At 46.4% G+C, this 6,244-nt stretch overlaps 1 pseudogene; it reads left to right on the top strand.

The window, feature by feature from the left end:
- The first annotated feature begins 2,635 nt into the window (after positions 1-2,635).
- LOC146174813 (uncharacterized) lies at positions 2,636-4,269 on the top strand (annotated as a pseudogene).
- Positions 4,270-6,244: the final 1,975 nt, after the last annotated feature.

The raw sequence follows: 6,244 nt of genomic DNA, 5'->3' as shown, positions 1-6,244 counted from the left end.
AAACAAAGAAAAAAAAAATGTAAGCAATGTTTATTTTGAAGGTTGGGATGTCATAGTTACGTCCTTATCACGCGGGCAAGGATGCAAACTATCTTTCATTGTTTTTTTTTGTTTGTTTCGCGTACCATTTGTAACGTTTCAGCAATGCTTCTGACGGAAGCAGGGAAGTTGTTCCGCCTCAAGCATTTTCTTCACACTCTTGCATGCTAGCAAATTGTGTTCTGCACACATTACTGACCACTTCATCTTTTTTCTGCCCTTGTATAGTAACCCGTCTGCCGCGCTCATCGATGAAGAATTTAGATACCGTGGAAGATTTTATCAATTTTCTAGTTGAGCACTTCATTCTGATAATACCGGTTCTGAGTCTTCTAAATTCCCATTGTTGTGTGTGTGTGTGTGTGTGTGTGTGTGTGTGTGTGTGTGTGTGTGTGTGTGTGTGTGTGTGTGTGTGTGTGTGTGTGTGTGTGTGTGTGTGTGTGTGTGTGTGTGTGTGTGTGTGTGTGTGTGTGTGTGTGTGTGTTTCTACCCTCGCATTTTTCTCTGCCGCCTTTCCTGGTGTCGGATTTGGCAGTCGTCGGAGGAACTCATCACGGAAGCAGTACATGTCGCTGTTCGTACAGCTCGCACCTACACCGCAGCTCAAACTAACATTCGCAACTTCAGACTGTCGCAACTGTCCGGCAGTCAGAGTATATTAATGTACTCTCACCTAACACTGCCCTCACTTCTCCCGATTTTCCTTACCTTTCCCTCAGCTTTCTTGAGTGCTCGGCTCCCCTCGGCAGATGACCAACAGGCCTTAGCGAAGAAAGCGCGCTTTTTCTGAATGGACCTAAACGTTAGCCTTGAATGAAGTTTTCTTTCCTCATATTCCTGTGTGGCCATTAACATACTCGGATTTCAGACTCTTTTATCCTTTTGTATTCTTGCACCGTAGCGTAACTATACTTCTGATAGCCCGCAATTAGGCAACATATCTTCCCCCTTTTAACCCCTTTCCCAACTAAAGGTATGTGCTTGTTTCCCTAAATAAAGTACGGTTGTTATGCAGCCTCATGTTTGTGTGCTTCCCTCTTCACCTGTATTTGTCGTCTGTAGTCCTCTTGTACCATAAGCCAGCAAGGTAATGTAATATTCATGTAACTCCTGTCAGTAGCTGTCACTATGCTCTTAAGGTCGCGTGTCAAACATTTGCCCATGCTCAACACATTCGGAATACACCTCGCCATTTCGGTCATTTCATCAGTTCATAATCGCACTGCCCGTTTCATCTAAAAAAAAATAGTCCTCATTCGGATATATAAACAATAAAGGGGCGCTCCCTTTCTATGCAGCAAATTGCCACGATTATTCATCCTAATCTGCCGTTCTCATAAGACAGTGCCAGCCATTCAACTCCGCCTAAAATGTCTAACCTTTACTGTACCTCATGCAGTTGAATAACCCTCTAAGCTTAGATCGCCTTTCTGGTCAAACTTTTGCATTTGATAATTTCGCCTTGCCGCAGGCTACTAAAATGTTCTTCCTGAACAACGTGAATGTTTGTAACCCAGCGACGTTTTCAGCAGAAACAGCGACACTCTTCTTATTTATTGCATATACTGCGAAGCTCAGTGACAACTGCGTCAGTGAACAATGTATAATTTTTTTTTTTTTACTTTTCAGAGTTAGGTGCTATCAGTGATTAAGCTTGTGTAACCGTGCTACATGTGTTTTGATAATTGTGTATTAGCCCCTCCCTCGGCATAATTCTTCGTCTGTTTGAGCCTGTGAGGCACCATGAATAAATAATTAGGAAAAATATCCTGCTTCCATTGAAAGCCAGGAAAATAAAATCTGCTTTCCCAAAAGAGATCTTGTGTTGAGAATTATTTAGTAGAATCTATCAACGATTTTTTGTTCTCGGAATAAGAAATCAATTAAAGATGACCGTCACAAAAAAAAAAGAGAAAAACTGATGTTGAGGTATGCGTGGATGAACTGTTGAGAAATATTCGCAAGAGGTGAATTGAAATCTGAAGTTAGATGCCGGGTTGTTTTTGTTTTCTTTTTAAATGAAACAGTGCTTATATAACGATCGGCCTCAAAGGATACGTGAAATGGTACCTTCTCCAATATACTAGTGGAACAAATCCATAGACATGGTCGTCGTGAGTATTTGAGCCAAATTTAAAATATTTGCGTGAAGCCTATAATTTACAAATAATTGTTAAAACGTATTCCTGGCGACCGTTCGCAACCGATTAGGGTGACAATTTTCCCCCACGCAAACATCCCTTATGACGCAAACCTCGCATGTGACGTCACTGAGGCTTTCTGCGCTCGCCCAATCATTAGAGACCTTTAACTTAGCGCTATCGCTTACCGTCTACCGCTACCGCACGTTCCTGCCAATTCCGGCGGACTCTGCATGCAGGGACCAACCAGCGCGTGCTGTGCTGACGGCGACATCATCTTCACACATTTGTCGCAGACAAACTGTGGACACAACACGTTTAGGTACATCCGACAGTTCCTCACTGATCGGCAAACCTATATACGTATCCAAGACCAGGAGCACGGCCCTTACCCTTTGGGTACGCGAGGAACTCCACAGGGAGCGGTCCTCTCTCCCCTCCTCTTTAACCTCGCCATGGCTCATCTCCCCCCATTGCTTAATGATGTCCCAGGCATCAGGCATGCTCTGTGTGCCGACGACATCACGCTCTGGGCAACACATGGGTCGCTAGGGCAGATCGAGGCCAACCTGCAACAAGCGGCGACTATCGTGGACGGATATGCTCGTCGCTGTGGCCTGGAATGCTCTCCGACCAAATCAGAATTCGTACACCTCCGGCCCAACCCGAAGTGTACCACTAAAATTGCCCTTGCCCTTGCTAGCGGCCCCATCCCTGAACGAAATGAGATAAGAGTGTTGGGACTCTTTATTCACTGCAATCGCAAGATTGACACAACCTTGCAGAAGCTCCGCAAGATTGGAGACCAGGTGGGCCGCATGGTCCGTCGGGTATCTAAAAAGCGGGAGGGGGGGGGGGGGGGTTACGATGCAAAGACGCCCTGAGGCTGGCCAATGCATTCGTGACCAGCGGGATACTCTATGCGGCACCCTACCTCCACTTGCGGAAATGCGATGAGAGCGCCCTAGAGGTGATCCTTCGCAAAATTTATAAGCGCGCCCTCGACCTCCCCATAACGACGTCCAATCAAAGGCTCATTGCTCTAGGAATGACCAACACGTTTTCAGAGTTGCAGGAGGCGCACTTAAGCAACCAATACTTGCGGTTAAACAAATCACCTGCAGGCAAACGCCTCCTAGGCCGCCTGCACATTTCTTACAATGCGCGAACAGAGGAACGAACCGAAGTTCCAGAGGACTGGCGCTACGCGCTCAAGGTTCGACCTCTGCCACAAAACATGACAAAGGAGACTCACGAGGGGCGTCGCATAGCGCGTGCGGCGAACCTAAAAGAGCGCTACGGCTCTCGTCACGGAGTCCTCTACACGGATGCTGCTGGCCCACCCCATGGAGGGTGGTACACGGCCGCGGTCATCCACCAGAACACATACATTCAGGGACTCACTTTCCGCGCCCCAAACATCACACACGCAGAGGAGGTCGCCATAGCGCTGGCCGCTGCAGAGCATGACTCCAGGGTTATCATCACTGACTCTCGGGGAGCTTGTCGAAATTTAGAGCAAGGGCGCATTTCGCAACGCGCTGCCGAAATCCTCCGCAGATGCGAGTACCGGGATCGCCTGGACACACGTGTCGTCATCTGGGCCCCAGCACATGCGGGACTCGAGGGCAGCGAGGCCGCAGACGCCTCAGCCCGCGCGCTTAACCACCGGGCATCGCCTCAACTCCCGCCGCTTGAGGAACTGGAACCCAATCCGGCCATTACCTACAAAGAAATTGCTGACTTGTACAAAACTCGACACTGTCTTTTTCACCCCCCCGCTAAAGGACTAACTAAAACTGAGGAGCGCTGGCTCCTTCGTCTGTACACCTATGCAGTTCTGTGCCCGGCAGTACTGCAGTATTTCAATCCGGCTTTTAATGGCGAATGCCCGCACTGTGGGTGTGCATTTTCAGATGTGTACCATATGGTGTGGGCTTGCCCCTCTAACCCCGCTTACTCCCCTTTCCCTTCACTCACCCGAGAGAGCTGGGAGGCTGCCCTGCTCGGCTGCTCTACCTTGGAGAGCCAACGTGCTCTCGTGGCTAGGCCCCGAGCTGCCGCGGAAGCCACAGGAGTCCCGGACTAGGGGCCCTTCCTAAACTTTGTAAGAGGCTGGCCCTTAAGGCCTGCCTCCCACTTTTTTTTCTCTCTATCTCATGTAAATATTTCTAATAAATGTTTTTCACCACCCTCGACATCAGTGGGCTTGGCGAAGCAAAATCAACCATGTTGTTGACGAGACCTATGCCTTTCGTTATTCAGGTTAGTTATACATATTCCATCAAATCTAGTAACAGAATCATTGTTATCTTGCCAAGCCCACATACATGCTTGTGTATTATGCATGACTGCCTATATGTGTGCAAATTACTGCTCTGTGGCGACGTTGAGATGAACCCTGGACTGAGCTCTGGCCTTACCTTCGCAAATGTTTTAGAGGGACAGGCTGCAATACTTAAAGGCATTGACGAACTAAAATCGCAGTTGTCTGTTTCCAATGCATCAATAGCTGCCCTCAGTGTTAAACTATGTGAAATAGAAAAAACTGTGGATTACATAAGCTCGTCCACATGTAAAATTGATAGCCTAGACCAATCTTTACATCATGTCCAATCTGCCATAACACTGCATTCAGAGAAACTCGTTGACCTAGAAGATTACACCCGCCGCTCGAACTTGGTTATTTATGGAATTCCGGAAGATGAAAATGGAACAGTATCCCAGCTTAAAGATAAAGCAATCGCCGATCTGTTTGAAAACAAGCTCGCTGTGCAATGCCCTTCTGTTGGAAGAATTCATAGGCTAGGAAGGACAGGAGTAAACCGTCCTGTTATTTTGTATCTTCAGAACTATAGCGAAAAACAAGCAGTGCTGAAGAACGCTAAAAAACTGAAGGGAACTAATGTTTTCATTGAAAATGACTATTCACGCTGCACACTTCGAAGGCGCAGATTACTTTGGGAAAGTGCTAAGGGCGAAAAAGACAGTGGGAAAAGGGTGTTTTTGCTGAATGATAAGCTGCGGATAGATAACGACATATTTGTATGGGACCACCAAAGTAACACTCGGGTAAAAATTCCGTGCTCACCTGCTTTAACGGAACACGCATGACCAGTCCCTTCATTGCACCAGACTATCTGCGCCTTCTAAACATTAACGCTCGAAGTATAGTAAATAAAACTACTGAACTTGAAAGTATTCTTTTATGCTATGATCCTCATGTGACCGTAATTACTGAAACGTGGCTTCACGAAGAAATAAGCGACCAAGACGTCCCGAATTCATATTCCATTTTTAGACGAGACAAACCTTCTCGTGGTGGTGGGGTTGCTGTCATACTATCCAATGGCACAAAAGGTACATTGTTAGAGCAAATAGATGATCATGAAAGTCTATGTCTTCGAGTTGACTGCTATGGAGATTCGTTTATATTGTTTGCGACGTACCGCCCTCCTTCCGCCAGAATTGATTTTCTAACTAAAATGCATGACCTTCCTGTGATGTACACCAGAAAGTGTATAATAATTGCCGGAGATCTTAACTTACCTGAATTCCCTTGGCCCAACCTTTCATCGAACTCACCTCATGAAAGCGTTGTCTCGGACATTATGTTGGCTTGTGATCTCACACAAGCTGTTAATATTCCAACGAGAGTACAGGGCACATCATCCTCAGTATTAGATCTGATTTTCCACAGCCGATCACTTAGTGATGTTAGTGTTGAAGTAGCAGATGGCATCTCCGATCACAAGTTGGTACTGTTTACATGCAATATGCGTATAGCTAATTGCCCACCAGTTCGGTGCAGGAAGACCGTTAGGGATTTTACCAGGGCTAACGATGAATCTGTTCTTGATTACCTCGAAATGGCGCTAGATAACTTTTCTGAGGGCGATGTGAATGACCTATGGAACAAATTTAAGTCCCATTGCCACTTTTGCTTAGATAACTTCATCCCAAGTAAAACTGAAACTGTTCGCCGAAAAACTCCGTAGATTACCCGCGAAATAATTCATTTAATTCGCAAAGTCAAACGGCTTAGAAGACGCAAGGCTAGTAAT

The sequence above is a fragment of the Amblyomma maculatum genome, chromosome 11, assembly GCF_055883805.1.
Source record: "Amblyomma maculatum isolate TAMU_Amacu chromosome 11, ASM5588380v1, whole genome shotgun sequence".
Lineage (NCBI taxonomy): Eukaryota > Metazoa > Arthropoda > Arachnida > Ixodida > Ixodidae > Amblyomma > Amblyomma maculatum.
The sequence above is the reverse complement of the archived record's forward strand: the minus strand, read 5'-3'. Positions and strand labels throughout refer to the sequence as shown.